Source organism: Mus caroli, chromosome 8 (assembly GCF_900094665.2).
Source record: "Mus caroli chromosome 8, CAROLI_EIJ_v1.1, whole genome shotgun sequence".
Taxonomy (NCBI): Eukaryota; Metazoa; Chordata; class Mammalia; order Rodentia; family Muridae; genus Mus; species Mus caroli.
Window position 1 is genome coordinate 54,295,329 of NC_034577.1, and position 12,269 is coordinate 54,307,597.

General features: G+C 44.4%; 1 protein-coding gene across 2 annotated transcripts in view; it reads right to left on the bottom strand.

Annotated features, from left to right (window-relative positions):
* Palld (palladin, cytoskeletal associated protein) overlaps positions 1-12,269 on the bottom strand; it is a 384,747-nt gene that overhangs the window by 233,377 nt on the left and 139,101 nt on the right. Inside the window, exon 1 of one of the 2 annotated variants that reach the window (XM_021170930.2) lies at positions 7,613-7,899. The exons of the other annotated variant lie outside the window; for it this stretch is intronic. The gene's annotated coding sequence lies outside the window, so the exon portion shown is untranslated. Of the gene's footprint in view, positions 1-7,612; positions 7,900-12,269 lie in introns of those variants that run through there. 2 annotated transcript variants of the gene reach the window in all.

Below are 12,269 nucleotides of genomic sequence, written 5' to 3' on the forward strand. Positions count from 1 at the left end.
GGGAGGGCAGAGCAGAGCAGCTCAGTTCCTTCCGTGGCAATAGGAACAGAGTTGGCTGCTCACAAGAAGTAAATGGCTTGAGGCTTTGACCAGGAGTAGATAAAACCTTCAGAAGAACACTTCTAGGAATCTACATCTGCCAGGTAGGCCTCACATCCTAAAAGTTCTTGGAGTCTTGAAAATAGTACCACATGCTGAGGACCAAGCCCTCAAAATTCAATCTGTAATGAACACTCTAGGTACAAACTCTAGCAGGATAAACATCAAACTAGAATATGAAGATCATGAAAAGCAATAGTAGGTGAATTTGGAAGCTGTCCCAGGTCTAGGGCAGAGTTGTAGTTTGGGGCTAGGGAGTTAGCTTTTCTGTAATTCAGTTTTCTCATGTGTAAAATAAACATAACTGACCAGATGAATTCCAAGGTCTTTCATGATTATGTAGATTCATATTCTGTGATATGGGAGAACAGTCTGATAGTTGTGGGTTAACATCCTAAAGTGTTCTGGCCACTGCAAAGAAAATAAGAAATGTGCTGAGAGATTTGGGCATTGACCCTAATATGCCATATATGACACCTGTTTGATGGGCTGATGTCTTGAGAGGGTCAAACTGGAGAGAGCTACAAGGTCTTAGGGAGGAGTATCTGTCTTTGAGAGAAGGGTGAAAGAGAGAATGCAGTCCATTCCAGAGATAGGGGTGTGGGGAGCAGAAATGGAGGATGAGGAATACCAGGAAGCCACCTTGGAATGAGGACAGGGAAAGGAGGGACTGTGGGGAATTCCAGGATATACTGATTGGTTGGTGTGGATGGAGAACTCATGTGTTGAAAGTCTTAGCTCCAAGATGATTACTAGGAGAAAGGAGCTTTTCCTCCTAGCGCCCTTATAAAAGAAGGCCAAGGGACCTCTTTAGTCCTTCCTCTATGTGTGAATATAATGAGAAACACCACCTCATGAGCAGGAGACCACTCATTCACTCACCATCAGGTCTTCCTGAATCTTTGTCATGGAGTTCCCAACCTCAGCTGTGAATGATACATTTCTGTTGCCATCCAGTCTGGGATATTTTGCTATAGCAACCTAACCAGACTAAGACTGACTGAGATGAAGCCTTAATGAAAGGACTGCACAGATGTTAATGAAAGCAGATCTTATTTAAAGGACAAAGCATCCCCTAGGATATGGTCCAGACTCAAAATAGATGAGGAGATCACTCCAGGGACTGTCACTTGTAACCAAGAGTGTCAGGGGCACTGTTCATGTAGGGAAAGGTATTCACTTCTTCATAGTCCTAAAGGTCTGAAAGCACTGAACATTGAAGCTAGACAGTTGTTTTCCATTAAGGTTGGGAATGGAATTGAGACAAAACAGGAAGAGATTATAGATGACCTTATAGCTTTAAGAAATGGCCTGAACCTGGACTCTTCCTAATGATGCAAACTAGTTTTTATGTAGCCCATTGACCGTTATTCCCGGACTAATTTCTAAGGAATATCAAACATTAATGTGGGCATAGTTAGCCCATTTCATAGGTGAGCAGGTGAGGCTTAGAGTACATAGTGCTTACCTAAGCCAATCAGAGAGTTGTAATAGTTACTTACCTCTGTCTGCCAAGCCATTGTCCTGCTTATAACATCAATTTCTTGGAAATGGAAGAGGAAGGTCATGGACAAATGACTAATGTTTTGAAGATTATAGCTAAGATACATGAGCAAGATCTGATTAAGTCTGGTTGCTGGTCATTTTCTAACATGGTGGGTGGACTCTAACTGGTGGTTCTTGCTACTGAGAACCATGCTGGGGCACAAGGAAGACATTTTAAGGTGCTCAGAGGCAGCGTATTAAAGTGAAGTCCCTTCTCATGCTCTCTGCACTACATCCATCAGTACAAACCAACCAAGAACAAGTGGAGCATAGTGTCCTGCTTGCCCCTCCCACCAGATAAAGAGGGCTCAATCTCTTTGAACAGAAATGTTCCCATTGCTTTTGCAATCACCATATCCTCCAGGAGCCTTTAGTAACCCTAAAGCTCCTAATTCTTCCTGTCTTGTAATTCTTTCCTACCCAGTAAGGTGTGTTAGTGATTCTTTTACTTTAGATCTTGACAAAGTGTTAGTTATTATTATTATTTTATTATTATCATTAAGATGGGGTCTTATATAGCCATGACTTGCTTTGAATTCTCTATATAACCAAGGATGCCCTTGAATTTCTGATCTTTCTTCCTCCATTTCCTAAGTGCTAAGATTATAGGTATATACACCATGCCTGGTTTATGCAGAGCCAGCTATTGAATCCAGGGCTTTGAGAACGTTCGGGAAGCACTCTACCAACTTGTAGAGAGACTATTTTATGCCTGTATGCATGTGGCACCGTCAACAGTAAAGCTGCATGCCTATGGCTTAGGCAGGAAATAGGAGGTGGAACACCCGAGAGGCAGAAAGGATTCTGGGATAGTGCCAAGTGTGACAGATTTACCCGGGAAGATGCGACAGAGTTCAGACACATGGTGCTTGAGCACAGGTAACCGGCTATGTGGCAGAATGTAGATTAGAATAAATGGGTTATTTTAAATCATGACCTAGTCAGAGAAGAGCCTAGCTGTATGGCCAAGATATTTGTAAATATATTTTGAGTCTGAGTCTTATTTCTGGGAGCATGGGGCTGGGAGGAAGACCCACCTAACTTTTATTACAACAGAGCCACACCCTAGCCCCTCAGTGCTCACCTCTATTAAGGCAAGACCCAAACTTCAGAGAGTTCAGAGTTCCCACTGAGCACTGGCATGTCACTTTTTCTCATTCCTCACTGTGTTCTGTGTTTAGACACTCTCCTGGGCCAGGCTCCTTTCTGCACTTGGTTGTAAGAAAAAGGGCTTTATTTTCCTTTCAAAATAGTCGACAGAGGCCTGCTGGAAGTGAGGAATATGACTAAGTGATTTCTTAAAGTCCTTTCCAGCCAGTGATTCATCAGACACAGAATTTTAACTTGGACTGGTCTACTGGTATTCTGAGCCAAATGTCTCATTTCTGCAAATGAGGAGAGTGAGGTCTGTAGAGGTCAAGAGTTGTGGGGGCTGCCTGCTACAGTGGAAAGAATATGGGACTTGACGTTTACAGAGGTCTGAGTTTGAGACCAAATACCAACAGTGACTTGCTGTGTGACCTTGAAAACATCAATAACCCCTGTACCTCACTCCAGTTTCCACAACTGTACCGTAGAGATAACACCACCTTCTCTGTTTGCTGTCTAGTGTCAGCCTAAGGACACTACATCTAAGAAGAACAGGATAAAACATAGTTCAAACCTGCCCACTATGTTAAAATTTTAATGTAATCTATCCAAGGTTACTTGGTGGCAAACAAAACCAGCATCTTCAGTTCCAGTGTCACTTAATTTTCATCACCCAGTATGTCTCCTCAATGTTTTTCCTTCCCAATTCTGTGGCTTTAAGATTTCCCAGCCAGGAGGGAGGGGTGGGGGGTGGGGGTATGTATGGAGAGATGGCTCAGTGGTTAAGAGCACTGGTTGCTCTTCAAGAGGACATGAGTTCAATTCTCAGCATATATATGGCAGGTTTAACTGTCTGTAACTCCTGTTCCAGGGGATCTGACTTCCTCACGCATGCATGTAAAACACCAATGTACATAACGTAAAAATTACAAAATAGATTTTCCCATAAGCCATCACGCTAATCCAATCTCCACGTGCTTTCTTTTAAACTGTTTACTGCACATAGGCCCCAACTGTGGGACTCCAGATTGGCTTAGCCAGGCTGCAGAGCAGCAAGTTGTTAGAGACATCTCAAGCAGCCTTCCATTACCTTGTAGTGATGGCTCTCAGATGCCAAGCTCATGGTGGCCAGTCAATGGGTCGAGTTCCCAAGTGAGCTTTCTAGGTAGCTTAGCGTCTTCAACCAGATTCATAGCATCAAGCTGGAACATGAGAGCTGTTTTCTGATTAGCACTGAGTGAATGACCAGGTTAGAGCACATACTTTGGATTAAAACAGGATGGATGTAAGCAGCAGAATGAAGTAATACCAGACATTCATGCTGGAGAGAGATTTGGGAACTTGCTCGGTGGTGATAGCTGGTTGACAGCACCAATCTATGATAGCTTGCTTAGAAGGGGGTGGTAGATGGATCTCACAAATGAAACATGGGTCCAAGGTTATGTGTTTCCAAAGACCACTAATGAGAAGAGGTCACTGGTCTCTGAGCTCATTCACCATTATTTGTGAATTAGGAAAGATTACATGTTTCGTTTGGCTCCACTATTAATCACAGGGTATACTGAATCCTCAGGAGGCTGACCCAAATCATTTCTTCCACTTATCAAGTAACATGTACCTCCACAAAGACATTCTGTGACCTTCTGTTCAACCTGCCTTTGCTTCTTGTGTAACTAAGTCTCCGGACTTAGTATTGGAGATCCTTCTTCCATTTATTGGGAAGAGTGGGACTGCTTCTTTAACAACGAGCCAAAGAGTGCAGCCATCAGATTCATGTCCCCCTGTCTTTTTGAGCATGAAAAAGTTGAACAATTTCCAGAAATAAGGGGAAGGTCAAGCTTACAATCAATAGGGAATATTGCCTTTTGCCATAAGCCATAAAAAAAGAAAAAAAGAAAAAAAAACTGAGGTGGGGGAGGGGCCACTGTGAGCCAGTTCAGTCAACAATTTCTATGTTAAAAAAGAAGTTGAAGTTGGAGCCATGTGGTCTCCAAAGTAGTAAAATATATTTTCTTACCCTACACTTCATGTGCCCATAACCTTCCTTTAAATCATCTCTAACCAGCCTCAAATCACTCTGACCGCAAATCATTTGGTGGCTTTGGTCTCCAGGCAATGGAATGTGCTGGAGCAGACAGGGAGTCGGGAGTAGCTACCAAGTGCGCTCTGAGGGAGCTCCCACCCCCACCCACCCTAGCCCCTACCCCCCAGGCGTACGGACCTCAGCAAGAGCCTTAAAAGTTCCACACTGAGATAGCACATGACATCATAGTGCAATCATTCCAGAAACACACACACACACACACACATACACACACACTCACACAAAACTGCAAGGGTTGCAGAACAGCAAACGCAATATGACACAAACCACAGAGGGCAGATGGAGCCCAAGAACAGTTTTCCTTATGAAAACATTCACAAATACCACAGGCAGACTGGCAGAGGCAGGTTTAATTACATTTACAGAAACTCATTGTGTCCATCAGCACCGCCAACTTCAGGGCTGACCAACGAATGGGAGGTCACCCATTGAGGCTGTCCTGGAAATGGGACAGCCAGGAGAGCCTGAAGTTCTATGTCCAGGTGTCTTAACGAGCATGTGAGGAGTAGAGTGGACCCAACTGTAGCAAGTGCTCAATAACCCTTGACGAGAATTCTAAGGGACCCAGAGCTTTGTAGTAACCTGTCTTTAAATGTATAACTGAGGAGTTAAGAGCAGCCCAAGGTGTGAGAAATCAATTATTCAATTCATGATTAATTTACGAGATACTTAGCTAAGCTGTCCCAAGCACAAATAAAGCTCTTGCGACTGCCATCTGCTGTCACATCAGAAGAGCCGGCCGTGTGTGCTGCAAGTGCAACTGGATCTTTTGTTTGCTTATATTTATTTATTTATTTTAAGGAGCTTTCAAAGCGTTAAGTATACAGTCTTTGAAGGGATGGTGAATGCATGAGCGAGCGAGCGAGCGAGCCTGTAGGCACCTCTGGGAAACAAAGTTTAACATACTCTGGCAAAGTATGATTAAGGCTTGAGGGGGAAACATGTTCCAAATAAAAGTGCTATTTTAGTGTACCTAGCTATCGTTTTACAGCTGTTGCTAAAGTGAGCGTTTTCAAGGAGGCTCTGCAGAACTTCTAGGAGACAAGAAGGGTATGCCTAAATGGCCCCGAGAACTTTCTAATTTTAGCCCTACAGAATCATCACTGCCGACTCTAGTCAAGGTAGATTTGTAGTGGGAGGAGCAAAGGACCCAGAAAAATCAAGAAACAAACAGACAAACTGCAAACATAAACACCGTCATGTTGAAGGTAGGTCTTGTTCCTAAGGGACCAGGACAAGGAAGCATAGCAACTATAGATGTGTGTGTGTCTACCAGCTATAATCTTCTCTGAGACATAGTATTTTACATCCTGGTAGTGCGTGCGGCAACAGTCTTTTCATCAGATACCCTAAGGATAACTGCTCATTTCAGCTGGTTTGTGTAGGGGGACGGGCAGCCCAAATGCATGCTGGTCATATCTTTCTGTAAATTCTAAAACAATGGCAGGGAGAAAGGCAAGATTCTAGGTTACTGAAAATAATCTTTCAGCTATTATTCCAGCAGTTATAAACTAGGACTTTTAATTTTTATTTATTTAATTGCTGGGGTCAGAAGAGATTTCCCATGGATTTATCAGCAACAGAAATAAACACGCATTTTGCTGAGTCTACTTAGAAGTGTTAAAAAGGGTTTTTGAAAGTCTGTTTTCATCCTGTGGTTAGGAATTCAATGAGCCTTGCTAGGATGGCAAGTGACATTCAGTATCCCGATGATTCTGTCAATGATGATGATATCATCAGAATATTAAAAAAAAAAGCTACCTTTGGAAAACTGTCCCTTTCTCATATGGTCCTCTGTCAGGCCTCTTGGGCACCACACTCTACTCTTGCCCTTCATCAGTAGCCTATCACTAGCAGAGGTGACCTCAGAATCCCATCTGGCTTGTCAGGTGCCAGGCTCTGTATCTGGGCTTTTGATGGAAGTAGATTGTAGGAATCTGCATTTCGCTAAAAGAAATACTGGTTGCTTCTAGAAGCGATCTTTTCCAGAATGCCCCCCCCCCAATACTTGTAAAAACATAACGAGTAATGGGAATGGGGGAAGGCCAGCTTTTCTGTTCTCAGTCTTTCCATGGTAGAGGAGTCATCAGGAATGTATTCTTCCCTATTGTATTCTGCCGGCCACTTGTTCCCTAGAACCACAGCCAACTGCATGCTAACTAATGAGAGAGGGACTCTGTCCAAAGGGCTTCCAAGAGAGAAAGGGAGCTGAGAAAGTAGCTTTAGATTTTGCTAGACAAAGGACTGCAATCGAGTGAAATCCAAGAAAACAAACAACTTTTAGGAGATTGAAGGAGAGCGAGCAGTGGGGGTGGGGGGTGGGGGGTGGGGTGGGAGTGAAAACCACCCAGATTTTTCAAGAGGGGGAAAAAAAGCAACCTCAAACTTTCCCTGAGATAAAGTGTTTCCAGCTAGAACTCATTCAGCTCGCTGAGTAGCTCAGGCTGTCAGAAGGGGCTTTCGTTGTCAAAGTTTCCTTCCAATTCAGCCAGGGATGGAGCGGATGACAAATTAGACGAAAATCCAACCCAAAGTGCTCCAGGGGTGTGCAGAGTAAGAAAGTAGCGTTTTTAAAAATGGGGATGGGGGTGGACAAAGAGGGCAGAGATGTAACCTCACGCCCTTCTCCCCTCCCCCACCCAGCCCTAACAACGGAGAAGTCTGGCGAATAGGACCCTCTGCCCGCGCCCCTTAAGGGGTTTGAAGGGATCCGGAGGGCTGTGCGCAGCACCACGGGCTCTGCATCTGTAGAACGCGGCCACTTACACCACTTACCAACTGGGCACCAAATAAGCTCTGCACACCCCGCCGAAGAAGCTCTTCTGGGCTCTTTCGGATCCCGCCAGCTGTCCGAGTGCAACTTGAAGGCTTGAGATTGCGGGTACGGGAGAATGGACAGGCAGCAGAGCCGCCTTGCGCGGGGCTCCTGGTAGCCTGCGGTGGAGAGGAGGACGTGGGTCCCGGTCCCGCCACCGGAGCCAGGCAGCTGGACTGCAGCCGCGCGAGTGCACCGCGTCTGCAGAGGGGCGCGTGTGCGCCGAGTGTGTGCGAGTGAGCGAGAGGAAGGAGGGAGAGAGAGGTAGAAAAGGATCTGGGGCTGCTGGGGAGGGGGAGAGGGCGAGGGTGTGTCCTAGGCAGGAATGTTGCTAATGTCCAGAAATAACGCCCCTCTCTCCTGTCCTGCTTACACGTCGGAAGGCTTTTGTTTGGACCTGGGTGGGCAAATCACAATTACGCACCACTGAAGTGACAAGGTAGTCCCAGCCACAAGCAAGATCCAAAGCAAGCCACCAGGTCAGCTTCAGCTTAAAGCCTTTCCTAGACACCTCTCTACTCATTTTACAAAGACAGCCTCTCTGCACACCTGGGGCCTTGGTAACTAGGCGACAGGGACTCCCATCTTCACCTCCCTTATGCCCACTTCCATGAGAGGGTGTCTTTCCACGATCCCGTGTGTGTCCCTCTGTCTAAATGAAATTTCTCTTGCAAGTCTATACATTAACCCCCATGTCACACAGGGAACCCTTAGGTAAGAGAATGTAGAGAATAAATCTGGTTTTTGTTCTTTCTTTCTTTCTTTCTTTCTTTCTTTCTTTCTTTCTTTCTTTCTTTCTTTCTTTTTTTTTTTTGATGTTGAACAAGTCTGCCATTAATCAAGGCTACCCCTCAGCATCCAAGCTGCGATTCACTGAGAGTGAGCATGTTCCCTGGCTGGCTTCTCCTGCAGTTCTTCCTCATTGCATCAGGTCACAGCAACTCAGGCACTACAAGGATGGATATAACTGAGAAACAATAGGAAAACCCACACCAACCACTTAAGAAAACCCCACTACTTGCCAGCCAGCATCTCCCTGGCAGACTAGATTTAACACACTGGAGGAGCTGACCTCACCACATACTGTGTTCCCAATCTTCCCATTCCAGAATTAGCCTGCCCAAGACACAGACATCCAGGTTTGGATTTAGAAATTTGAAGAAGAAACTCATGAGGGACTAATAAAGTTATTAATTCAAGTAGAGTCCATAAAATGTCAATGGCATGACAGATTCTTGAAGTCAATTAGAAGGCTTATCAGAACATGTGCTCCAAAAATAGTCATCCTGAGAGGTCCAACCAGAGACAGCAAGAGACATGTTTGGAAGTAAACATGTGGAAAGAGTACCGTCCATCTCTAGTTCACATTTATTATCCTAAGGAAGTGATGGCTCGTGAAATACTGTTTTTTCCCCTTCCTTATTAAAATTTCCCCTTCCTTTGGGAATCATTGTCAAGTTAATAAGGCTGAGGTTGCTTTTCAGTGGGAAGATATTCTGGGCTTGGCAAGTTCAGTCTCCTCTTGTGTGTCTTTCTATTTTTTGTCTCTAGGCTGGAACTAGAGAGTTTTCCAGGGATCACTGAGTAACAGACAAATGTTGCTTCTCCAAAATGTAGCAAGGGTATCAGCGAACTCTGGAGTTTCACTGGCTTCTTCCTCCTCTCCAGGAGGGGTGGTTAGAAGCCCCTTTCCTCTGCTAATCAGAAAGGCACTGTGTTAATTAAAGGCACAGGCTAAAACAAAAGGTTCTTGGCATGTGGTCACCCTAAGAAGAAGAATAAATACGGCCCAGGGGTCCATGCGTGTTGAAAAGGTTAACAGTTTAGACTTTGGAAATGCAGCCCCAGTCAAAGATGGCGACCTTTCTAGGTCCCTTGGTGTGAGTGTGGATGAGAATGAAGGTCGGATGGAATCTGTTGTCCCCCATTTCCTGTGTCCAAGGAGCTCCCCTGTGGGTACAGCTCTTAGGTGCCCAGCGTTCACAGAAGCTCTGTCTTTTATCTCTATGATCAGCCATCTGCTTAAGCTCCAGATGGGAGCTTTGCCACTGCTACACATTCTGCAGTTTCATATATCCAGAGAGAGGGTGTGACTGATGTCTCAGTGTGTGGCCCATGGAGCCCTCAGGACTGGCCAGAAGGGTGGTGAGCTTGTTGAAAATGCAAATTCCTGAACTCTCCTCACAACTATTGTTAAAATTTTTGTCTGGGAATCATAACATCAGCAACTTCTTAAAGAAGAAGGAGGAGGAGGAGGAGGAAGGAAGGAAGGAAGAAGGAAGGAAGGAAAGAAAGAAAGAAAGAAAGAAAGAAAGAAAGAAAGAAAGAAAGAAAGAAAGAAAGAAAGAGAGAAAGAAAGAAAGAAAATAATGAATAACCAGGGTATGGTAGAGCACACTGTTAATCCCAATGCTCAGGAGGCAGAGGCAGGAAGATCTCTGTGAGTTCAAGGCAGCCTGTTCAACATGTGAGTTCTAGGACCATCAAGACTACATAGAGATCCTGTCTCACTCAACTAAAATAATTATTATTGGAATAAGCAACAATTCACATAATTTAAATGATCACAGATGCACTACATCCTTCCACAGAATAATGGTCGTATTAATTTTTCCTGTAGGCTACCAGATTTCTTTAAGTCCATAGATACCAGAAACACATTCTGTTTTCTTACTTTAAAAAAAAAACTATGGTGGGCTGTGGCTAATCTTTACTTTAGGCAAAGTATTACAAGCTTGAAATTGGCTCCTCCTCCCACCATGGCATCTGTACCTAGGAAGAGAGGCATAAAGCAGACCCAAAACAATTGTCTTAGGGTTCTCCATTATGATGAGCCACCATGACCAAAGCAACCAGGGGAGGAAAGGGTTTATTCAGCTTACACTTACATGTCACGGCTCATCATCAGAAGTCAGACAGGAACACAAACATAGCAGGAACCCTAGCAAGAGCTGATGCAGAGGCCATGGAGGATTGCTGCTTACTGGTTTGTTCTCATGGCTTTCTCAGCCTGCTTTCCTGTAGAACCCAGGCCCACTGGCTCAGGGCTGGCATTTCCCACAATGGTCTAGGCTCTTTTTCCCTCTCAGTCACTAACTAAGGAAATGCCATACACGTTTGCCTACAGTCAAATCTTATGGAGGCATTTTCTTTTCAATTGAGGTTCCCATCTCTCCAATGACTCTAGCCTGTGTTACATTGACATCAAAGTAGCCAGCACAAACATATATAAGAAGATGATATGCTGAAGCATGAATAGGAACAGCTGAGAAGAGTATAACAAGATCGTGACATGGTTAGGGTGTTTTGGTTGAGATGGTGACATTTGAACAAAGACTTGATGAAAGTGAGCTTTGGGATTAATTGGTGAAGTCGGATCCAGCAAGTGCAGAGGCCTGAGTGGTGGTGTGTGGAATGCAATGTGAGGAATGGCAGAGAGGGGACTTAACGCAGAATGTCACCAGAAGTAGCACAGGCAGTGGGCAGTCCAGGTTGTACAGGAACTGTGTAAGAAGATTTCACCTCTTTTCTTTTAGTTTCTGGCCAGGGTATGTGGATGTAGTACGCCAGCATGTATGTATATGTTCAGAGGTTGATGTCTTCAGTCTTTCTCAACTGTTCTTTACCTTATATATTGAAGCCGAGTTCTCACTGGAACTCAGAGCTAGCTAGTCTAGCCAGCCACTTTGCACTGGAGTTTCAGTGTGTAACTCTAGAGCAGTTTGGTTACAGGCTGGCTGTCATTTCCCCCTGCCTTACATTCATGCATGATACGGCCTGAATTCTGGACCTTATGGTTGAGTGGAAAGAACGTTACCTAATAGGCTATCCCTGTAGCTCTGTGGCTTTTATTCTTAAGGCATTAGGTAGCCATTGGAGAGTCTTATGGAAGGAGAGGCATCACACATGTGCATCACACACACACACACACACACACACACACACACACACTGCCTAAAGAACACGCTTATGTTAATGTTGGATATTCACTTGTATAAATGCAGTACAATGTTTTTAATAAAGATCCCAGTGATAGACATCTGAGTTGTTTCCAAACACTGACAATGTTTCAGACACCCATGAATGGTATTTACACTTGTGCAAAGTAGATCTGTGGTACTGAATCCCACAAGTGGGATTGCTACATTTTCCATTTCAGATTTTGATAGATGCAGCCAAATTGCCCTTCAGAGGGTGGAACCAATTTCCACTCCTGCTAGCAATATTCTAGCCATATTCAGGAGCACTGTAGCCTTCCCAACAGAGTAAGCAATTAAACTTCTGGGCTCTGGCCAATCTGATAGGTGAAAAGTGATGTCTCAGGATAGTTCTGATTTGCATTTCTGATTTGGAGTGTCTCTGAGCAACTTTTCACACGCTTAGTGTCCACCCAGCTTCCTCTGCAGTGGCCTAGTGATGTGTCCTTCCCATGTGTTGCTGGAGTCTTTGACTTTTTCTTTACAATCTCTTAAAACTGCATGTCACTGAGATCAGCACTCTGTTTTAGGAGGCTCGTGTGCCTGTTGTCTTTGGACTTGGCAGATATTATCCTGTGGCTGCTCTAATTTAGAATTCATCTACAGTTGAATTTATCCATTAAAACATTCTAGGAAGGTC